The sequence below is a fragment of the Geotrypetes seraphini genome, chromosome 7 (assembly GCF_902459505.1).
Source record: "Geotrypetes seraphini chromosome 7, aGeoSer1.1, whole genome shotgun sequence".
In the NCBI taxonomy this organism is placed as follows: Eukaryota; Metazoa; Chordata; class Amphibia; order Gymnophiona; family Dermophiidae; genus Geotrypetes; species Geotrypetes seraphini.
In genome coordinates, this window is record NC_047090.1 from 143,888,258 (window position 1) to 143,913,859 (window position 25,602).

A 25,602-nucleotide genomic window follows, 5' to 3' on the forward strand; every position below is an offset into this window, starting at 1 on the left:
CTAGTACACAGTGGCATAGTGCGGGTGAGTGGCTGCCCTCTTTTCCACCTCCCGATCCTTCCTGACAATCCCTATCGCCCGTGCGTCCCCCCCCCCCTTCACTTCCCCCGTACTTTTTTAATTTTCCCGGAGCGAGCAGCATTATGAACTTGCTGCTCACCTCATGTTAGCTGTCCCTCTGACATCACTTCCTGGACGTGGGACCCGGATGTGATGTCAGAGAGAGCCGACATTGATGCAGGCAGCAAGCTTGTGATGTAGCTTGCGATGGAAAAATTAAAGAAGTATGAGGGAAAAGCATACGAGTGCAGAAGGGGGGAGTCAGGAATGAGTGGGGGGGGTGGCAGATAGGAGGATGGCTGCCAGCACCCTACTAAGATGGCACCCGGAGCGGTCCCGTCCCCCCCCCCCCCCGCTTCCTTACCACACCGCTGCTAGTGCGCACACTAATTTATAGGATAGGCACACCTAGGGCCTGATTCTCAAAATGGTATCCTAATTATGTGGTGATAGGTGTCCTAGCACCATCTAAAGGACCAATTGGGACACACTTTTTTTTAAAAATTGATGTAGCGACTGACGTCTACAATATAGGCATCTGACTTACACCTACAGACGTGCCTAGGCACGCTTACAGATGCCTAAGGTTGGGGTAGGCATAGCTTACGCCAGAAGTGGCCTACATTTAAGGCGTCTATACAAAATATAGACATGATTCTAGATGTGGTACCTACCGGTGATTTGTGATCACATCACAAATTGGCACCTATGTACACATGTGATGTTCTATATAATTGGTGCAATGGTTGCATGGCACATAACAACAAATAAGAACATATGAGTTGCCATACTGGGGCAGAGCAAAGGTCCATCAAACCCAGCATCCTGTTTCCAACAATGGTCAATCAGGTCACAAGTACTTGGCAAGATCCCGAAAAGTAAAACGGATTTTATGCTGCCTAGAAATAAGCAGTGGATTTTCCCAAGTCCATCTTCATAATGGCTTATGGACTTTTATTTTAAGAAATTGTCCAAACCATTTTTTAAACCCTGACACAACAGTGGAAACAGAGCAGAACCAGGACATTTCCTCAAACAACTCACCTACAAAATAAATGTCTGATTCTGGTGTCATCTCAATAAAAACAACATAAACCCTCTCTAGCATCAGGTATGTTGTGAAGTAATACAAAACCTTACAGAAGCCACTAAGGACATATCGTATATACTCAAATATAAACTCAGATTTTTGCCCCCCCCCCAAAAAAAAAAAAAATGGCCCAAAAATGGGGGGTCAGTTTATATTCAGGTCCTGAAATCTACATGCTTCTCTGCCCCCCACCCAGATCCATTGCAGGCATCCCGCACACCTGCCTTAAGCCCTGGTGGTCCAGCAGTGAGCCGGGACAGGAGCGATCGTTCCCTTGTTCTGTCCTGGCCTTGTTAACCATCCCACTTCCCCTCCACCTCCCGGACCCCTCTACAACATACCTTTTGAACCCTGGTGGTCTAGCAGTGAAGCGGGGCAGGAGCGATTTTCTTTGCTCCTTCCCCATATGGAACGCAATCAGAAATGGCTGATCGGGTTCCTGTGGCAGACTTGTGAGACCGTGAAAACTCATGAGACTGCCCTGGGAACTTACACAGCTCCGCACGGGGCAGGAATAATGAAAAATCGCTCCACTGGGGTTCAAAAGGTATGTTATAGAGGTGTCCGGGAGGCAGGAGGTAAAGCGGGGTGGTTGAGATAGGATGCAGGGAGGATTGCTCCTGTCTTGGCTCACAAATGGACCACCAGGGCTTAAGGGAGGCCTGCAGTGGATATTGGAGGCTGGGTGCAGAGCTGGGAGGAAGGGAAAGAGAGAGGGAAGGAAGGAAGGAGGGCTAGATACAAGGCAGGGCAATTGAATATAATTGTTCCCCCCCCCCACGGTTTATATTTGAATGAACCTTTTTCCCCCTTTTTAGGGGGGGGGAAGGTTACCTCGGTTTATAATTGGATCGGTTTATATTTGAATATATACGGTACCTCTTACAAAATATATCTGTAAACTTGGTCTTCATTTTCCTCTTCTATGAGTGTTTTTCCCTCTCATGTCAGCTCTGCTGTCCAGTGTCCTAGCTTCCTCCTGCTATGTTACTCAAACAGGTACAGTTATCTTGCTTGAGTCAAAGGCCTCAGTATTCTATTCACTGGTTTTGATCCATATCACTTTTAGTCTTCTGAGTCTGCTTTCTTCTGTCTTTATTAATAGGACTTGCTGGGGGCTTCAAAATTCAGGCGTCCAAACCACCAGAGCTAATTGGCAGGAGAGATGCTCCCTCTTTCCTGGCTTGGTGGCCATCTGGACCCCCTATACCCCCCCCCCCCCCGTGAAGATCAGCAGGAGGGATACCTACTCCCTCCTGCTTCGGCCATTCATACTCCCCCCACATTCCCGACTCACCCCCTTACCTTATTCAGAAGATCGGTAGGAGGGAAGCCCACTCCCTCCTGCAGACAAGCCTAACTCCCCTTCCCAGTGCATCCTGGGATGCACAGAGTGGGGCCTGTGGCTCTGATTGGCCCAGGTGCATGCAAAATTGACAGATTTTACCAACAATATTAGAGAATCTGGCCCTGTGTCAGATAGTACTCAAGTATCCCAAACAATAGGAGTCCAATTTCAATAAATCCTATACACTCAGAATCTCTCTATATATTTTATAGTATAGGATATACTTCAAAAAACATTATTTTATTTTAGATTTCTATATGCAACCTCAGTTTCTAAACTTATGAAGTGTTCAGTACCATTCCAACTGCATGCGAGCCGCTGCTAGTTGTTATTGGGGACCATCATGACAATTTCAAGTCTCCTTACCCCTATCCAAACAGTGAGCATAACATTTGACCAGGGCAATGCACTTATCTGCTTAATTGCAGGTACTCCAGCCGAACTTCTTGGATCTTGTATAATTTTTCAGCGGCTCTGCAGATGGACAAATCCATGTGAAATGCCCTGTGATAAACATGCTGCTTTAAACCCCTTAGAAACATAAGGTTGTGTATAGAAATCTAAAATAAAATAATGTTTATTGAAGTATATCCTATACTATAAAAAATAGAGAGAGATAGTACTCAAGGCCACATTCTGCAATACCAGTATCTGGCTGGGACTCGGCCGAAAGGGACTGTGCCAAAGCTGTAGCTCTAACCACACACCACACACTGCTTCTTTCATTTTATTCTAACACGCCAAGCTCTGTTCTGAACAGTAGACTAGTGCACGTCTTAAGCATTGTTTCCATTGTTAAAAAAAAACTACAACATGCAACATGACACATTATAAATGTAAATATATTATAATGTACAATTAATATTTCTGAAACAGTATTATTGAGTAAATGGATTGCAATTTGAGGCTTATCCAGTTCCATACAGGAACTGATGAAAAATTCTCAGCCCTACCAAGAAGAGAATAATGTGGAGCCATGAAATTTACATGTTATTCCATACTTTTCTTGACACTTTACGTTTCATTTCATATCACTGAAACAAAAAGTGTCAAGAAAAGTGGAATAACTTGTAAGCTTCATGGCTCCACATCATTCTTGGTTAGACTGATAACTTTTCAGTGGTCCCATGTACATCCAAAGATTTTCATAACCCATTCTATTCTGGAAGCTTGCAGACCAATTACATATGTAGAACAAAGGAGACAAGAATGTCCAGCATTCTGAAACAAGGGCATGAAATGGATTAAACCATCATACACAGTCTAGAATAAGTCAATTATTTTCAAGAAAGATAATTTCAATTCTCCTTGAGCAATTCAAAAATATACGCAATCCAAAAAAAAGAAAGAAAAAAGTTTTGTAGCTATTAATTATTGAGACTTCGCTCAGGATTAGGGCATTGAAATAGCAGTGAAAGAGAAAAGGATTTCTGCTGAGTCGCACCAGAAGTGCAAGTGAGATGTGGGCTTCTGCTGAGTCATAGTCAGTCTAAAGACAAATATTGCTTTGAATCTCTGATTTTCTTCATTTGTTTCTGGGAAATTCTGCTGACATATTGAATCATTGGCACACCAGCGTAGATTCTTTAGCCAAGTTGGCTCAGCATACAGTATGTGTATCACATAGAATTCGTACAGTACTACTCCTGCATGTACAGGGTTAGATTAAATTTATTACTTATCATTCAAGTCTAATATCTTTTCAGAATAATGCTTGGCTTTACAACGTCTATGAAAATATATAGTTCATGGAAAATATGTGTGTTCATTATGAATTTATGTCCTCTGTGAATTGTTTCTCTAATCCAGAGTCCTATCCTGCCAGAGAGACCACAGCAAACCAGATGAACAGGAAAAGCTGCCGGCTGTCCAGGAAAAAAAAAATTACCTAGCCTAACAAATCATACTACAAGTCCTCAGTTTTTGGGGTTGTTGATTTTTGAGTTGTTTTTTTTTAACTAATTCTACATTCTTAGCATGTTTTGATAACTTTTAGGTAAATGTAAGAATTATTCCATAATGCTGCTGGACACCAATTTTCCTCCTACAGCTTCAGTTTTATGTTACTAATGAAAGTATGTATTAATATATACTTTATTTATTCAATTCTCTATACCATTCTCCCAGGGGAGTTCAGAACAGTTTACATGAATTTATTCAGGTACTCAAGCATTTTTCCCTGTCTGTCCCAGCAGGCTGACAACCTATCTAATGTACCTGGAGCAATAGAGTCATTACCCCCTACCCCTTTTTTACAAAAGAACGGAAGAGGATTTTTAGCGCCGGTGGCATGCTGAAAACTCTGCACTGCTCCAAAGGTCATAGAGTTCCTATGATCGTTGGAGAAGTGCAGAGCTTTCAGCGCACTGGCTGCACATTTGTAAAAAGGAGGGGGGCGTGGTAAGTGACTTGCCCAGGATCACAAGGAGAAGTGTGGTTTTGAACCCACAACCTCGGTGCTGAGGCTGTAGCTTTAACCACTGCACTATGCTTATAGTTATCTAATTTCTATAAGAACTATTTTTGTAACACTTAATTGTTCGGTTCCATTTTAATAGAGAATTTTGAACAAACAAAAAAAGTAATTTTTGAATCACTTTTTCAGATGCGTATATACTCATATCTGAAGGAAAAACTGGTCTGGAGTTACAATTTCATACACACCTCTGGATAATGCTTATCTCGCACCAACAAAAGATATTAAGCCTGCAACTAATTCAGTTCTCAAAACTCTAATCACTGAAATTATAACCCACAGCTAAGTCCTCTCCTCCATTATGAAAACCTGAACCTGCTACAGCTACTGCACTGTTTGATAAATCCTTAACATTGAAGAATCAGATGCAAGGAAGTTGTACTTAAGTATCACTTACCATATACCAGTCAAATCTATGAATGCTTAGCAAGCTAATGCCAAGACATTTTTGAAAGGCATAGTGTTGACTCTTCATAATTATCGAACCCCGGAGCTTTGGTTTAAAAGTTTAAGCACTGAACACAAAGAGGTGTGGTGTTTTTGTAGAATATCACCACACCTTTGCCTTGCCATAATCATTCTAGGTGTGGTGATGCTTCACAGCAAATGTACACAGTCAAGAGTCTTCCTGAGATTATAGTAATCCTGCTAGCTTTCATTATGGTGCATCCATAAACAGTTTTCTGCATGCTATGCTGAAGTCTATTCCACCTTAAGAGAGTTTAGTTAGTCATCTGAAGTAATACAAGCCACATAGCTGTGGTCAGTGTCTGAACAGCCATGCTAATGACCTCTGTTGTATAGGAATTGTATGATCACCAATGCTGCATAAGCAAAGAAATCATTCCTTCAGTGCATCACTTGCTATGGTGCATGGATTTTACTAATGGTGCTGCATCCTCCGCCTTCTGATCTGTTGCTAATTGCAAGGAAGCTTTCATATTTATGATAATATGTGTCAGACACTTAAGCCAATTAAATTGCTAGATTTGTTGACATTCCACTTTCACCAGCTGGTGCATAGTTTTGCATTTAGGTATGTACATTGGAGGATTTTCCCCATTATGTTGTGAGGCTGACTGGAGTTTTATAGATGATAATTTTAAAAGACATTCCACGGTGCTTTATCTGCAGAAATGGGCTTTTAGAAAACTTCCAGTCTTATAAACAGGTAAAGGCAGGCCTTTAAGCACTCTATGAGATAAATTCTATATACCCGTATTTTTTCGCTCCATAAGATGCACTTTTTTCCACCCTGCACCCGGCCTCATCTGGAGTACTGCGTACAATTCTGGAGGCCACATTACCGTAAAGATGTACTGAGAGTCGAGTCGGTACAGCGGATGGCCACCAGGATGGTCTCGGGGCTTAAAGATCTATCATACGAAGAAAGACTGAACGAATTGCAGCTATACTCTCTCGAAGAATGCAGGGAGAGAGGAGACATGATTGAGACGTTTAAGTATGTCACTGGTCGTATCGAGGGAGAAGATGATATTTTCCTTCTTAAAGGACCCTCCGCCACAAGAGGACACCCGCTGAAAATAAAGGGCGGGAAGTTTCATGGCGACACCAGGAAATACTTCTTCACCGAAAGAGTGGTTGACAGCTGGAACAAGCTCCCAGTGCAGGTGATCGAGGCCAGCAGCGTGTCGGATTTTAAGAACAGATGGGATGCTCATGTCGGATCTCTAGGAGGGAAAGGTCATCAGAGAGTGATTAAATAGGGGGGGTGGGTCAGCGGTGTGGGCAGACTCGATGGGCCTCGGCCTTTTTCTGCCGTCACTTTCTATGTTTCTATGTTAAAGGGCAGTGTAAAGGTGTATGATATTGAATCTTGTAACATAAGAACATAAGAATTGCTGCTGCTTAGTCAGACCACTAGTCCATCATTCCCAGCAGTCCGCTTACTCGCCGGCCCTTAGGTCAAAGACCAGTGCCCTAATTGAGACTAGCTTTACCTGCGTACGTTCTGGTTCTGCAGCAACATGTCTAACTTTGTCTTGAATCCCTGGAGGGTGTTTTCCCCTATAACAGCCTCCGGAAGAGTGTTCCAGTTTTCCACCACTCTCTGGGTGAAGAAGAACTTCCTTACGTTTGTACGGAATCTATCCCCTTTTAACTTTAGAGAGTGCCCTCTCGTTCTCTCTACCTTGGAGAGGGTGAACAACCTGTCCTTATCTACTAAATCTATTCACTTCATTATCTTGAATGTTTCAATCATGTCCCCTCTCAGCCTCCTCTTTTCTTTTTTTTTTTTATTCTTTATTAATTTTCAAGCTTTGACAGTGTTTTACAATTAATATAACTAACAGATTGCATAAAATATACCATATTACACACATTATTAAAGAAAGCATCCATTTCCCCCTCCTCCCAATTATTAATATATTAAATCACATTATTTATTACAATATTATATTTAAATATTTTTAAACTCCTCCAAATACTTTCCCCCTCCCCCCACCCTGGATGAGTAAGGAAATCTAAGAAACAAAAAGATATATCTCTATTATTGTATGTTAACAAATGCAGTCAATGGGCTCCATACTTTATTAAATGTATTGCTACCCAAGCATTCCCCATTCATTCTTTCATATTTATATGTATTACACACACTTGCCCACCAGAATGTGTAGTTAAGTCTGTCATAACATTTCCAGTTCCTTGTGATCATTTGGATGGCTATTCCTGTCATGATCAATAAAAGACGGCTCTTGTATTTATCCATAACAGGCTTTACCTGAAACAACGTACCACAAATTATGGTTTCATAAGATAAAGGACTAGATGATTCAAGAATAATATTTATCTGTCCCCAAATTGACCTCCAGAAATTAAGTATCAGTGGACAAACATATAACATATGATCAAGAGTCCCTATATTAATATGACAATGCCAGCATCTATTAGACTTAGAATTATCTATTTTTTGTAATCTAACTGGTGTCCAAAAAATCCTATGTAATAAAAATAACCATGTTTGTCTCATAGATGCTGATGCTGTACATTTCAACCTCCAAGTCCAAATTCGTGGCCATCGAAATACAGAAATGTACTGTTTTATCTCGATGCTCCAAATGTCTCTAAGTAGTGGCGTACCAAGGGGGGCGGGGGGAGGGGCTGTCCACCCCGGATGCACGTCCCAAGGGGGTGCACAGCTGGCCACCCTCCAGTGTTCTCCCTAGCCTGGCATATGGCTCTTTAGCCACTTGAGTGCCACCGCTGCCATCGGGAACAGGCCGGCGCCGAGTTCTCCCTGCTTCTCTTCCCCGCAGGGCCAACCAACTCTTGCCGCCTGATGTCAATTCTGACGTTGGAGAGGACATTCTGGACCAGCCAATCACTGCCTGGCTGGCCCGGAACGTCCTCTCCGATGTTAGAATTGACATCGGGCGGCGAGAATTGGTCGGCTCCGCTGGGAAGAAAAGCAGGGCAAACTTAGTGCCGGCCTGTTCCCGATGGCAGCAGTGGCAGCCTATTCCCTGGCAGCAGCATTTTCCCAATGGTGGTGGTATGGGGGAGGGGAGGGCAAGGAGCCAGAAAGAAAGGGGGGGCAGGGAGCCAGAAAGAAAGAAAGGGGGCAGGGTGAAACAAAGAAAAAGAAAAAAATGGGGCACGGAGAGAGAGAGAGAAAGACAGACAAAGAGAAAGAAAGGGGGCAGGGTGAAAGAAAGAAAGAAATGGGGCACATAGAGAGAGAAAGACATACAGAAAGAAAGGGGGCATGGAGAGAGAAAGAAAGATATGGGGCACAGAGAGAGAGAGAGAAATACATACAGAAAGAAAGGGGGCATGGAGAGAGAAAGAAAGAAGGCGGCAGGGTAAAACAAAGAAAAAGATGGGGGAGGGAATCAGGTCTGGAGGCGAGGAAGCATACAGGAGGCTGAAAGAAGGGAAGAAATAATGGATGCAACCAGAGACTGATGAAATTACCAAAGATAGGAAAAATGATTTTATTTTCAATTTAGTGATCAAAATGTGTCCGTTTTGATAATTTATATATGCTGTCTATATTTTGCACTATGGCCCCCTTTTACTAAACCGCAATAGCGGTTTTTAGCGCAGGGAGCCTATGAACATCGAGAGCAGTGTGGGGCATTCAGCGCAGCTCCCTGCGCTAAAAACCGCTATCGCGGTTTAGTAAAAAAGGGAGGAGGTATATTTGTCTATTTTTGTATAGTTGTTACTGAGGTGACATTGCATCAAGTCATCTGCCTTGACCTCTTTGAAACCCGCGGAATATAAATGATAATTAACATTTTCTCTGCGTACAGTGTGCTTTGTGTTTTTAAAATTTTATTGTTGGTAGATCATTTTGACTTGACCACGAAGGTAATGGGGAGGGAGGGAAGCTGTGTAGTCCTTATCAGTTCCTTGATTACCCTCGGATAGATGCCATCCGGTCCTGGGGATTTATCGTTTTTAAGCCTATCAATCTGCCTGCATACCTCTTTTAGGCTGACTGTCAATCCTTCAGTTTCCCGTCCTCGTTTCCTGCGTATAGCCTTTCGGCTTCTGGTATGTTGCATATATCCTCTTTGGTAAATACAGACGCAAAAAATGTGTTCAGTTTGTGAGCGATGGCTTTGTCCTCCTTTAGCACTCCCTTTATTCCATGGTCATCCAACGGCTCCACCGCTTCCTTTGCAGGTCGTTTCCCCTTAATATATTGAAAGAACGGCTTGAAGTCTTCTTGTCTCTGATCGCTTCCTTCACCGCTACAGTGTAGTCTTACCTGATATGTACAATTTGAGAAATAAGAGCTGAACCAGCCAACAGCTGTTCTGGTGACACCAGTGAGTCAAAGCCTGTAAGCTCTGCCTTAACTGCACGAGTCTCAAACACTTATGATTTTAAAGTGTTTGAGGTTTGTGCAGATGAAGACAGAGCTTGCAGGAATAGGACAGCGACAGGAAAATCACTTGCCGGGATGGGACAGGATGGGAAAATGAGTTCCCGCGGGTACAAGGGAAAATTTGTCCCCGTGTCATTAGCCTGCATGTGCTAGAACTGTAACAGCAGGAATTTCTAGATAAGGACAGCTTTTCCTTGTTTCTTCCTACTTTCCTGGGGGATAGGGAAAACTGCTGGGCCTTTCCTGCCTTCTCCCCTCTCCTTTCCCCCCTTCCCATGCCATGACGGAGCTTCCCTGTCACAACTGACAAGGTTGGTCGCAGGTTGCACAAGTCACAGATTCCAAAACAAAATCAGTTCCCTTAGACTAGTTCAGCTGCAATTGAGAGAAACTATAGTCTTGTGGATATTTGGTTCCTTAATTCTAGAAATCTGCTTGAGGTGCCCAAAGATGGGTTTTTACAGAAGTCTTCTCACTGAAAAGTCTTACAACATACATATACAGGAAGGCACTTCCCCAAAACACATTTCTAGGACTAAGACTTCACTAGGCCACCTATTGAAATAACATTCTGGGGACCACAGTGCATTTCCTTGAGCTTTCTTTGGGTTGTTTAGTACTGATTAAGTCAACAGACAAATAAAGCCTAAAATTAGAAACTGTTAAGAACCTTCAGATGGGCTGCAATGTATTTGCTTTTTGGCTCAGAATGGAGTGAGGAAATGGGAGCTTTTGGTTCGCCTGGGGATCACCTGGGAAAACATTGGAGTCTTTAATCTTGCCTTTCTCCCCTGTGGTCTTCCAGATTTCCACCCCCAGCTGCTCTGGCAGTCTTTCTCCTTGTTAGAAGAGGATGTTCTCTCGCTGTGGCTGGGGAGTAACACTTAGCAGCCACCATATGACACACTGCAAAGAGTCAGTGAGCAGATGTTCCAGGAGGAGAGCTTTGGAAAGTGTGAAGGAGTCATCAAATACTTATTGAGCCCAAAGCTCCTTGGAAAATGGCAGTCAGTAATGCAAGCCAAAAGAAAAGGACTCTTCGCTATGGAGGTTTTTTTTTTTAAATTTTATTTAGAGAATATTTGAGTATAGCGTTGTTGGGGGGCAGTAAGCAGCGTTCCTCTCCTCTTTCTAGCTTACTGGTTGGAGCTGAGGCTCAGCATTGAAATCAATTTCCTTCCAAATAAATCCATCAGATGAAAACAGCAGGGGTTGTATAACCAGGGAATGCTAAGCAGTGCCTGTCTTAGCTCCTTTACCATTTCAGCACCAGCCAACACTTCTCGCTTTTTCGCTTTGTTTCTCGTGTTATTGCTAATGGTGTTTCTTTCAGGTTTACTTAATTGTCCTTCTAGGACAGAATAAGTTTTCTCTTCCTGTTCTGTTTTTTGGTTTGTTTGGGGTTTTTTTTAAATTAATTTGTCTTTTTTATTTACTCAGTCAGGTTAGTCAACTTGATCCCTATGGTACCACATCACAGTGTTTTCACTATAAATATAAAACAGTAACCCCCCCCACCCCTTTTATGTTATGTTATGTTTAATATCATTTGTTATACCATTACCACCTACACCATATTACAGACCTCAGCGGTTTACATTCCAAGTTACATTAAATATGTAGGAAAAATCATTTCCCGAAGAGAGATGAAGAAAAAAAGAAGTGTACTGTAGATAAAGACATAGAAACTGCAACAAGGCAGAAAGAAGCAGCAAACAAAAGAAAGAACAAAAATTAGGCCACCCCACAAAAGAAAGGCATACTAAAATAAATCAAATCCCAAAATAACATAACATCACAGTGTTTTCACTATGGGCTCCTTTTATCAAGGTGCGGTAGGCGGTTAATGCGCGGAATACCGTGTGTTCAACCGCCTGCCATGCTAGTCGCTAACGCCTCCATTGAGGAGGCGTTAGATTTTTAGCTTGCCGCAGGGGTTAGCGCGTGATGAAATATCCGACGCGCTAACCCCCGTAGCGCACCTTGATAAAAGAAGCCCTATAACTATAAAGCAGTAACCCCCCCTTTTACTAAACCGTGATAGCGTTTTTTAGCGCAGGGAGCCACACTGAATGTTCCGTGCTGCTCCCAACGCGGCTCCCTGCGCTAATAACAGCTATCGTTGTTTAGTAAAAAATAGGGGGGGGGGGGGTTAAGTTAAAAATAAAATAAAAATCTTCAGGCTGATATTCAAAGCGATCTAACTGGCCAGAAAGAGCTCCTGACTGGTTAAATCACCTGTTTGGAGCTACCTGGTCGTTTTCAGTGGCGGTTAGCTGGTTAGTGCTGCTGAAAATGTTTGGTTCGCACCTATCTCAAAATTGGCTATTTGGGGGGAGTTCCGGGGGTGGAGCTGGCACTTGGCTGGTTAAGGGGTCCTTTTACTAAGGCACGCTAACCATTTTAGCGCGCGCTAAACGCTAACGTGTCCATTATATCCTATGGACGAGTTAGCGTTTAGCGAGCGCTAAAACAGCTAACGCGCCTTAGTAAAAGGACCCCTAAGTGCAGATGACATATGAGGCCAAGGTGATTGCGTAGATAGGATTAACTTTTATGTTGTCCCATCTTTATGCATTGCCCCGTAGTTGATTAAGTACTGAATATTGCATTTAACTGGCCATACTTTAGCAAATCTAGATATTCAATGTCGGAGCCTGGACATGACCCAGGAGTGAATTTTCAGGAATAACACCAGAGAGAACCATAGAAACCTAACGGCAGATAGAGGCCTCCTCTCCCTCAGAGATTCCACGTGTCTGTCCCACACTTTTATGAATTCAGACACAGTCTTTGTCTCTACCACCTCTACTGGGAAACTATTCTATGCATCTATCACCCTTTCTGTAAAAAAGTATTTCCTTAGATTACTCCTCAGCCTATCACCTCTTTACTTCATCCTCTGCCCTCTCATTCCAGAGCTTCCTTACAACTGAGATAGTCCTCGTGCGCATTTTCACCATGTAGGTATTTAAACACCTCTATAACATCTCCCCTCTCCCATCTTTCCTACAAAGTTACCAGATTTCCTCTTTAAAAAAACAGAGGACACCTGGTCCCGCCCCATTCTGACCCCACATGAACCTCTTGTCTCCTTCCCCGAGTTCGGGGCCACATCTGGAGCACCTCTGCGCAAGCATGGACATCTGCGCGATGACATTATGCAAATGTGCATATGCGTGCAATGTCATCATGTTGACATCCGCACATGCGGTGGGGCCCTCCAGCTGTGACCCCAAGCTCAGGGCCTGCTAACACCCGGACAAACTGTCGGGTTTTGCAAATCCCTTCGGGGACATGCCTAGATTTTCCCGAACATCTGGTTATCCTACTCCAAAGTATATATATTGAGATCTTTAAAATCTATCCCTATACACCTTATTGACAAAGACTACTGGCCATTTTAGTAGCCTTCCTCTGGACCGACTCCATCCTGTTTATATCATTGTGAAGGTGCGGTATCCAGAATTCTACACAACTGGTCAACAAAACGCTGGGGCTGCCAGCTGAATAGTGACCCCCTTTATAGAAAGGATATTGAAAGCCATATTGGCTAAACCTCAAAGTTTATTTGGCATTTTAATATCCCTGGCCCTACTGTTAATTCTTTATAATTGGGAAAATGCTAACTTACATTAAAACTCGTGGTGAAAAAAACCCCAAAAACAAAATTCCAGGGGGAGGGAGGGTGGGAGAGGGATATTTCTGTCATGGTTTCATTCTCATGCAAGGTATTGGTTGGGTGGGGGGGGGTTTGATGAGGGGATTTTGATTGATTATAAATGCATATATGATTGATGTTGTTTGTGTAGATACTGTACTGCATTTTTTTTTTTGTTAAATTTGGAAAATCAAATAAAGATTTAAACAAGAAACTCGTGGTGAAACTTTTTTTTTTTCTTGTGGCACATAAGTTTGAATCAATTGCTGCAGAGGAAACTAATCTTAGACAAGTGGAAAAAAATGACAGTTATTTCATTGCACCTATACAGTAAAGCCAAACGATATCTAGCTAGCTGTACTCCGCCCGGTGTTCGTGTTTCTTGTAAATTCTTCACATTATGGAATGCTGTAATCTATGGCTTTACTCTTGTCTATGTTATTATATATAAACCAATAAAAGACTGAACTGAAAAAATCATATAGAAAGAAAAATCATATGTCCTAGAAATAGATTTAAACTTCATAAATATAACACATTATCATAGTTTCTTCATTTCCAGTCTGTATGCTTTTTTCTATAATAATATACATTACCAACAATCTCCCTGTTCTAGTTTTAAAGTCTGTCTGTTCTGTAAATGGGGCTCTTCAAGGGAATCTCTTGCAGGGTCACCCCATGTTGCCAACCCGGGGAGCCTGCAGCCCTGTTACTCTCATCACATTCACCCTGACCAAAAAAAAAAAAAAAAAAAGGTAAACACAGCTGCTGCTGTGACGACAAGGCAGCAAAGCACATTGGGATGTTTAAAGAAAACATTCGGAGCCTTGTCCTCCTGCTTCTGGGCCTCCCTTCCTTTTAAGGCAAAAGAGTGGGCCCACTTAGCTAAGAGACAGACCTTTGAACTCTGGAATGAAAAAAGAAAAAAAAGAACCAAGCTACAAGGACGCTCAGGGTTTCTGGAGTGTTGTTTTGGGTGCTGCTTAGAAAGAATAATCTGCTCACTACCCTAGAAGGCAAATTCTTATCAGCACAAATCCTGGGCAGATTCACTGAGCTGCCATGTCACTCGTTCACAGACAGTCTGCATGAGCAAGAAGTTCTAGCATGCTTGAACCAGAAAGGAAAAGTGTAGTTACTTACCTGTAACGTAGGTTCTCCGTGGACAGCAGGATAGTTAACCACATATGGGTGTTGTCCCAACAGCTCCCAATTTGCGGATAAGCTCTCCAATAGCTCAGAGAGATTTTTTTTTTTTCTCTCTCTGAGCACGTGCAGTGCCCGGGCCCCACTGGGCATGCCCAAGCCTTACCCATTTCCCCCTGCTTCCCCCTAATCCCCAGGATGTTCCTAGCTGTGGCCGGGTCGGCCGTATGGGGAGGCGGGTGGGTTGTGTGGCTGACTATCCTGCGGTCCATGGAGAACCTACATTACAGGTAAGTAACTGCACTTTCTCCTAGGACAAGCAGGATGAGTCAGCCACATATGGGTGACTCCCTAGCTGAGGGATGTACCGACTGGACCTGCGCCTTAGCGCTTTGTGCATCCCTCACCTGGCTGTGGAGGCCGAGCTGGGCAGGGTAATCAGGCAAAGCAGGTGAAGTTGTGGAAACAAGGTTTTAGATAAAGTGCTGTGTTAACTGAGCAATAATACTCACAGAACAGTGAACTGGTCAATGACAATCAATGAACAGTGAGAAACCAACTGGTCAACAGTGACAATTCGTACTTGCATGTGAGAATTCATACTTGCCTATTCCACATTCAGTCTAGACAGGAGTGCTGGAAGACCTACTTAACTCACAGAACAGCGAAACTTGGGGATTAGGGGGAAGCAGGGGGAAATGGGTAGGGCTCGGGCAATGCACGTGCTCAGAGAAGAAAAAAAAAAAAAATCTCTCTGAGCTATTGGAGAGCTTATCCGCAAATTGGGAGCTGTTGGGACAACATCCATATGTGGCTGACTCATCCTGCTTATCCTAGGAGAACACTTTTTTACAGAAAGGGTGGTAGATGCGTGGAACAGTCTCCCGGAAGAGGTGATAGAGATAGAGACTGTGTCTGAATTCAAGAAAGCCAAAGGCACATGGGATCTTTTAGAGAATACGGCTGTTCGTCTTATTTTTGGTTTAAAAAAATGGGAGCATATTACTCCATTCTATCAAAAGCTTCATTGGCTGCCATTGGAATCCAGAGTCTTATTTAAGTTCTCATGTATCTGCTACAAAGCAGTATTTGGCATGCTACCAGGCTATCTTACCCCTCATTTTACCCTGAGTTACATTAATAAGAGCTCTCGAAGAGTGCACTTGTTTGCATATCCCTCAATAAAATCCTGTCATTACAAAAGGTTCCTCTTTTCAGGCGGCCACACTGAATACATGGCTTGCCAAAATTGTGTTAGAAGCTTCCTCTTATCTTGATTTTAGAAAACAGATAAAAACTCAATTATTCAATAGACTGGCAACCTAATGTATCTTATTACGTACTTATAATTTTTTATCTCATTTTAAATTGTTTGTATCTTCCCACTATAAGCTTTTAACTTTGCCAAAATTTTAGATGATTTCAATTTTAAATATCTATTTGTACTGTATGTATAATGATTGATGTGAACCGCCTAGAACTCCCGGGTGTGGCGGTATATAAAAATAAACTATTATTATTATTATTATTATTATCATGTTTCTATGTTTCTGTCTGGTTTTGTTGATGCTGAATGTCGTAGGTATACAGTACTTTACTGACCTGAAGAAAGAGGTTTTAGTATTAGTATTAGTCTTTGTTTATTTTGTTTTGTTTGGCATCAGTGAGAGTGGGAGGGGGGAGGGATGGGTTGTGGGTTGGGTTGGTGGGGTGGGTTTGATGGATTTTGGTGTACAAACTTTGAGCTGCCTTGTTGATCCTTGTTATTGTTTCGGATTGTTGTTTCTATTTGGTGCTCAATAAAATATATTTGACGATAAAATGGTGGGCACTAAATTTTCTTCTCACCATGCCCCATGCCTCCTACCCAAATGCAAAATATAAATACCTAAGTTGGTGGTCTTCCCAAAGCCCTGCCTACTGAAGATCTCTTCCTCTAATTCCACGGCCAGAACTCTTTAAGCTCTGCAGCTGGTGGCAGCTCAGAGACACTGCCACTAGCTGCAGAGCTTGGAGATTACTGGCTGTCAGGGTTTTGGGACCCCCACCAGCCACAGCAAGGGAAATGGCTAATTTTTGGTGGACCTGGGACTGGAATCCCTGTGTGTTCAGTACAGAAAGAAGTGCGTATCTGGTTTTATTTCTACAGTGTTTTAATACTTGCTGAGTTTAATTTCTTGGGGTTCCTAGTTCAGTTTCTATTTGTGATCCTTTGGTAAAGGTCTGTCTGTGTTTTGTGTGTAAAGAAGTCACTTTGATTTATGGGAGGTGGGTATATGGGTGGGTTATATGTAGGGTACCAGGTTTTACTTTAGTAAAATCTGGACCCCCTAGACTCACTCCCATCCTCAATCCTGCCCCCCGCTGCCTGTTCTCATCGGGCAGGAGGAAATCCGCGCATGTGCAGATTTTCTCCTGCCCAATGCGATTTAGAGGAAAACTTTTCAAAACCCAAAGTGCCAGATTTTGAAAAGCCATCCCTGGACATGTCCCCGAAAAGAAGGACATGGCCGAGGAAATCCAGACATCTGGTAACCCTATTTATATGTGGTAGTAATGGGAAGTGGGGATATCGGTGGGGGGGGGGGGGCAGACTCACCATAAACTGGAGTCATGCGTTCATGGATCTCCTTTGCCTTTTTTGATTCCTTGTGTGAAATGTTATCACTGAATGGTGCTCCAAATCTAGCAGTTTCTTACTTGATTCACAAGAGGACTTTCCTGACATCCTGTCTCCTGGAATGTTAGACTCACACTGAGCTGCATCTGTGCATGAGTAAACTTGAGATGTCACAGCACACACAGATTTGTTTCAACACGTTTGCTACTTTCATTCATACTCAGGTGCATAAATTATTGAACGCCCCTCTCACATCATACATTATCATATCAAAATCAAAAATCAGTCACAAAAACACAACATAAAAATATATTGTAATCTGATAAGAAAAACTGCCCTTTGATAAAGTTATAAATAAATACATTCCTTTTACCATTAATGGCCCTAATCTGCCTCCTATGTTAAAAATGATATAAAGCTTTGCTGAAATCCAACTACACTGAACATCTGGTGCACATCCCTGATCTAAATCTTTTATTCCATCACAGAAATTGATCAGATTTGTCTGACCTGATCCACCTTTGATAAAATCACTGCTGCCTCAGATCCTGTATCCTTCTGGATTCACAATCCTTTATTATCCTGTCTTCATTAATTTACCCGCTACCTCCTCTCCAGTAGCACTCCTGTGAAAAGGCACATCTGTGTCCTCCAGCCTCAAGAAACAGACTCATCAACAGCCCCTTCAGAGTTCCCCTGGGTAGAACACGTCTTGAAAACCCTGTCCTCAGATAAATGTGCCGTCTGAAAACTACCCACCCTTTCCCTAGACACTAGAATGTGAAGGGATCATAAGTCCTTGCTTCCAGAAAAGGGGTAAGTGGGCTCAAGGATTGGGTATAACACACGTATAATATAAGCAATCTCTAAAAGTCATTCATTTAATTTTCTATCCCGTTTCCCCCAGAGAGCTCAGAACGGGTCAAACATACATAATAGAAACATAGAAACATGATGGCAGATAAAGGCCAAATGACCCATCTAGTCTGCCCAGCTGCAGTAACCATTATCGCTTTCTCTCTCTGAGAGATCCCACATGCCTATCTCAGACTTTCTTGAATTCAGACACAGCCTCTGTCTCCACCACCTCTTCTGGGAGACTATTCTACGCATCTACCACCCTTTCTGTAAAAAAGTATTTCCTTAGTTTACTCCTGAGCCTATCAACTCCTAACTTCGTCCTATGCCATCTCATTCCAGAGCTTCCTTTCAAATGAAAGAGACTCGACTATCCTATCTCCGCTCTCTCACCTTTCCTCCAAAGTATACAGATTGAGATCTTTAAGTCTGTCCCCATATGCCTCGTGATGAAGACCACGCACCATTTATTAGCCTTCCTCTGAACCGACTCCATCCTTTTTTATATCTTTTTGAAGGTGCAGCCTCCAGAATTGTACACAATATTCTAAATGAGGTCTCACCAAAGTCTTATACAGGGGCATCAGTACCTCCTTTTTCCTACTGGCCATACCTATCCCAATGCACCCTAGCATCCTTCTAGCTTTCGCCGTCACCTTTTCAACCTGTTTGGCCACCTTAACAGGTTATGATGTGATATAGATTCAGTACTAATTTATGATACAAATTTTTATCCTAAGTTATCACATACTAGGGGTCTAATACCAATACACATAATATACAGTTTACAGGCTAAATTCACTATAATTACAGTGCATGATTATTTAATACATGTTTTTATCTTAACGAGACATACGGGGATCTAGTACCAATGTACATTTCTTTGTAATCTTCTGGTTATGGGCAGGGGAGTTAGGTGAAGAGGTATGTTTTTATTGCTTTCCTAAAGTTTAGAAGTCCTTCAAGGGATCTGATCTGCGGGTATAGTCGATTCCAGTGGCTCGATATGAAGTGGAAATAGGAACGTTGTTTGGCATTTTGTAGTTGAAGGGCATGACCAGGGGGCCTTTTGAGGTGTATTTCATCCTGGGAGCGGAGGGACTTGTTTGGCACACATGGAGGGAGCTTGGTTGTTAAATAATTTATTGAATTTTTTAAAATGTGTAAAGATACGACATATCAAATCAAATGAAAAATACAAAAAATACAAACCGAAAAGCATAAAACAGAAAAAGTCATTGGGTGTCATAGCATAACATAACATGAATCCAAATTAAGCATAATACTATACATTAATCATTAAGTTTCAATAAACATTCCCATATGTGCCTAAGGGCTCCTTTTATCAAGTCGCGCTAGCGGTTTAACGCGCGTATTAGCGCATGTTAAACCGCCTACCGCGCTAGCTGCTAACGCCTGCCTTGAGCAGGCGGTAGTTTTTTGGCCAGCGCGGGAGTTAGCGCATGATTAATAAAAGGAGCCCTAAATTTCTCTAAATTACCACATTTAATTGCATAAATTTTCTCATACTTACTATACATACATAACATATTCCACCACATATTGTATTCTAATTTAGAAAAATCCTTCCAATTAATGAAAATAGTTTAAGTGTTAGCAAAAGTAAGATCTTTAATAGTTGTGCTTTATAGGTATTTAGAGAAGTATGCAACCCAAGACCTCCTAATTATTGGATACTAGCTGATGCCCCGGCGTTGCACGGGTATTTAATTATAGCAATAACACTGTAAATGGATTCAAATAAAGATACTTTATAGTGGTGAATGAAATTATTTTTTTACAGCTTAATAAAAAGTACAATATTCAAATTATAATGTGAAATATTTGACAAAATGAATACAATACAACTAACGCAAAACATGATTATAAACAACAATTTTAGTTTCACCTCCTGGAGCAAGAACATATAAATTCTTGGGTGAACCCACCCTTGAGCAAGCAACATAGAGTTGTGGGCCGAGAGACCCCCAGAACATATCACCCCAGGTAGTGAGGGATGTGCATACCAAGTTTCGTTCAAATCGGTCAAGCCGTTTTTGAATTACCGTATTTGCCGGCGTATAAGACGACCCCCCAACTTTTACAGTTAAAATATAGAGTTTGTTATATACTCGCCATATAAGACTACCCCTTCTTCCGCACACCTTCTGCACAACAAATAAAACTTAAAAGAACATCAGAATTTATTTCAACAATTTTAATTAATTCACTAAAGCTGAATAGAACAATAAACCCATGGGAGCTGCCATGCTATTTGTTTTCTAAACTGTTAACCAAACTGAAACTGTCAATGATAGAAGGAAGATAACACATAGAGGGAGAGAGCAAGTGCCGGGCAAGTCCCTAGCAAGTTTGCTGGCATGACAGTTTCCCTTTAAAAGCCTTCAAAAGCCTCCTGTTCGCCCCCGCAACTTCCTTAAGGGCTAGACTCCACACACGGCCGCATGTGCGAGAGACGTAGTAAAGAGAAAAGGGGTGGGGCCAGAGCGCCGCTGCTTCCCGCTGCGCAGGATGAAGGAGCTGGCACCCTTGTCACACTGATGTCCCGCCATGGCCCCGCTGATGTCCCGGCAGGTTTACTAGTACCGTAAGCACCGTAAGGAGGTAAGGAAGGAGATGTTAGGGCATATAAAGTAAGGGCATGTAAACAGTACCCGGCGTATAAGACGACCCCCGACTTTGGGGAGGATTTTAAGGTACTGAAAAGTCGTCTTATACGCCGGCAAATACGGTACTGTGAGAATGGCAGCTTTTTACATATTTTCCATCGACATGAATGGGTGAAATCTGATTATCTGTTTGTAGCTCCGCCCACGTGTGCAGGTGGGCCGCGAGACCCCCAGAACATATCACCCCAGGTAGTGAGGGATCTGCATACCAAGTTTCGTTCAAATCGGTCAAGCCGTTTTTGAATTACTGTGAGAATGGCAGCTTTTTACATTTTTTCCATTGACATGAATGGGTGAAATCTGATTTTCTGTTTGTAGCTCTGCCCACTTGTGCAGGTGGGCCGCGAGACCCCCAGAACATATCATCCCAGGTAGTGAGGGATCTGCATACCAAGTTTCGTTCAAATCGGTCAAGCCGTTTTTGAATTACTGTGAGAATGGCAGCTTTTTACATTTTTTTCCATTGACATGAATGGGTGAAATCTGATTTTCTGTTTGTAGCTCCGCCCACGTGTGTAGGTGGGCCGCGAGACCCCCAGAACATATCATCCCAGGTAGTGAGGGATCTGCATACCAAGTTTCGTTCAAATCGGTCAAGCCGTTTTTGCGTGATCGCGGCACATACACACATACATACCTCCGATTTTATATATATAGAAGACAGTGGTTCCGTTATGGACAGCAAATGTGAAATTGTTGTCCATATCTTATCCCAATAAGAGGCAACATATGGACATTTGAATAGCATATGTATCAGTCGCATCTTTACATGACTAACAAAGTTGTCCCTTGGATGAATCAACTCTATATAAACGAAGTGGAGTCCAAAGCGCCTTGTGCAACAACAAAAAAAATGAGGACTGATTCATACACACAGAATATAGTGACGTGGTAAGTGATTTCCATACTAATTTCCATTGTGATTCATCTAAATTGGTGTTCAAATCAAATTCCCACATTCCTTGCAAACCCCTTGGTGGTTTACATACATTAATTTTCAAACGTTTATACCATTGGGTAAACTGCCCCTAGGCCAGAGGATAATGCATAACAAAGTGACAAACAATCCGGCTGACCCTTCTGCATCATAATTTGAGGATGGGCCGATGTAATACAGTTCTTAAGCTGAATCCATCTGTAAAATTGATGTTGAGATAGTTTATATTTATTCGCAATTTCAGAAAATGGCATCCAGTCTTGACCATGCAACAATTGTTTTATCTGCCAGATACTAGCCTTCTTCCATATTCTCCAATTAATAATGGATCCTTATATTTTATACTGTGGATTATTCCATAAAGTAACCCAAGATGTATCACTCCATTTAATGTTGACATTTTTTTCTAATTCTTGAAAGGCGGCTTTTGTAGCAATAAGCATAGGATTCTTACCCAACTCCCCTACTGTATTTGTGAAAGGAATTGACCACAACGGAGCCTCAAATACAGTTTTCTCATACTGAAGCCAAGCCGGCAAGAGTGTTTTCAATTCTGCGAGCATCCACTTTGAACTCTGTCGAAGTATGAAGGCTAAGTGATATTCATAGAAACTCTGAAAGTTAACTCCGCCCCAATCGCTATCACACTTCAATTTCTTTAGACTTATCTTTGGTGGTTTATTATTCCATAAAAATTTAACCAGCAAACTTTCCATCTTATGGTAAATGGATTTTTCAAATAAGACAGGCAGCATACTAAGGATATAATTTATAACAGGTAGAAACATCATTTTAATTGTATCTAATCTACCCCACCAGGATAACTTAAGAGGTGACCACCTAGTTGTCATTCTGGCGAAATGATCATACATATATGTCACATTATAGGACATTGTTTCTTCTATTGTTGGTACAAAATAAATCCCTAAGTATTTAATTTTGCAAGGGGACCATTTAAAACTCAGCCCCTTCACCAGAAATTCTACCACTAGATAATTTACGGCATAATTTTTGTTTTTGAAGCATTAAGCTTATATCTAGACGCAGAAGAAAAATCATCAGTAGTTGGAAAGGATATGTTGCAGGAGTCTGGAGTATTATACAGCAGAATGTCATCAGCATAAGCTGACAGCTTGATAGTAGAGGCTTCACACGAAATACCTTTGATGTTAAAATTGCCATGTATTGCCATCAGCAGGGGCTCCAATAGCAGGTTAAACAGTAATGGCGAAAGGAGACATCCTTGTCTTGTTCCTCTTATCAGGTTAATAGGGTCTGACATCTGATTGTTGATGCAAATTCTAGTGACCGGAGCAGTATATAGAATTTTGATCATGTGGATAAATGCCTCTGGGAAGCCAAACCATCGCAACACCTCAAAAATGAAAGGCCATTCCACCTGATCAAATGCCTTCTCAGCATCAAGGCTCATTGCAAGCAATCGCTGATCTCCATTTATAGACGCATATAAAGTTGCATTGGTGAGCATATGAGTATTATCGCAAGAGAATCTTCTGGTCATAAAACCACTCTGATCAGGATGAATCAAAGTGGGCAAGATTTTCTGTAATCTGCTAGTATTTTAACATAAATCTTAACATCGACATTGATGAGGGATATGGGTTTATAATTTTGAACCTGTAAACAATCCTTGCCAGGCTTTGGAAACACAATGATAGTATCCTTAGTGAAAGTACCAGAAATAGTGCCAGTATGATAAAGATACGAATAGTAATCTACCAAATAAGGTGTTATCAAGTCCATAAATACCAAATGAAATTCTAAGGTGATACCATCTGGACCAGGAGATTTTCCTTTTGCCATGCCTCCGATTGCCGCAAGAATTTCTACAGCATCCACATTCTGTGACAATTCTACACAGGATTCAGTGGACAATGTGGCATGGTCAAGATTTTCAAGATAAGTAAAAGGTGCAACATTCTCAGTTCAGTAGTGAACAAAGACTGATAAAATTCCCGGAAACAATGCAAAATCTCCAAATCTGTTTTAACCACTTCTCCCTGGTTATCCTGTATAGCATGAATATAACTGGTGGATTTTTTTTTGCCTTAAGATATTGTGCCAACTAGTGTCCACACCTATTATTATGAGCATAATAAGTGGCATGATGCAAAAAAATGTGTTCACTAGCTTTTCAGGCATAGAATAGACCACGGAAAGAGGCATAAATGTGCACATGTGCTGTGAAAAGCTACGCCGTAGACACACATATTGATAGTATGGGCGGATATGAGGGGCAGAGAACAACCAGCAAAATCTACATCGCTGTGCCAATCATAGGCATGTCAGCGCTATTGGATGGAAGGGAAGGTGCGAGCATTGGCTTTCAACATCCATGGATAAGTCACGCCTTTAATCCACACGCTCGAGAAGCATGCTTTTGAGATCTTTTTTTCCCCTAAATCTACTATATTTTATGTGCATGGTGTATTTTTAAATTCTATTTTATGATGAGCCACAGCCCTGAGATGCACTTTGCGCAGTGCCGGCATTCTGGACCAGCCAGTAATTTGGGGTCATCAAACGCTGGTGCCGCGCTTGGATAATCACCAGGCAATGATAGAGAAACACCCCAAATGCATGTTTAAATACTGATGAGCTCATTTTACAACCACTTTAATATTCATGACCTCATTATAATACATTTGCATGGTAGTCAGAATCTACCAGGAAGCTCGGAAAAGACTAAGGTGAGCTATGGTAAACTGGTTGGAGCCAGTTTAGCGACCATTGTTAAAGGCACGGTACATTTTGAGAATTTGTTCAAAGAGCCCTTTCTGAAATAGCTACAGGAGTGCACATGTATTTGATTTTGGTTTGGAGTTGGAAATAAACTACAAGGGATGATAGAGAATGACACCCTTAATCCCTCATGTAAAGGTCTGATCAAAATGAGCACTTTTAAAAACCTATACGTGCCTTTCAGCAGATATAAATTCGGATGTGGGAACTTTCCCCAAAGCTGTATTTTCCCTTGATAAAATGAGAAATACATGTGTAGATTTTATTCCTGCTCAAATCATGTCCCTTTGAAATCTCTATGTAGTGTGGATCTCCATGTGGCTTTCTAAACTCGGTATTTACATGTATGCTATATACACATGTAAAAGCTGCTATTTACATGTGAAGGTTTACACAAAATAGTAGCTTTTGTTTCTATCCAATGCTAAGAGATACATCTAGCAAAAGATTTCTCTAGAGATGTCTCTACACAGGTTGTCAAATCCAAATTCTTTGGCTCTCTTCCCCCTTTTAACAGAATCAACAACATAAAAAGCTCTTGAAATGACAAGGAATGAGGAGAGCTCCAGACACAAAATCACTCAGAGGTAATTTTTCAACATCTCAAGGAGTGATAGCAATCTTGAGAAAGGAAGTTTAAAAATCTTAAATTATATCAGAGACTATTCTCAAGCTCCTCCAGTTTATTTTCTAAAGAAACATTCTCCTTCACAAGAGCGACATTCATAGTTTTCAAGGACTCCAGAGACTGATTCATGAACAATTAACTGTTACTTTACTTTACTGCCCCAAAAAAGAGCATAACTGGGTTAGACAAAACCTACATTGAATCTGAAACAAAAATATTTGTAGTACCCATCTTTCCCCTTTCTATACATCTGCACTTGGTCTCTCAGCTACATAATAATAAGATGTTTTATTGTATTTTAGGTACAGCATTATCATATCTATGCAATTTGAATGTTCTTCCATTTTGCCTATTTTGATATCATTTGTATTGTACTGATATTTGTCATATTTCGGTTATATGATTGTTCTGCAGTTCTGTTAAATGTGTATATTTCTGATATTGTTTAATGTTAAGCCTATTACTAG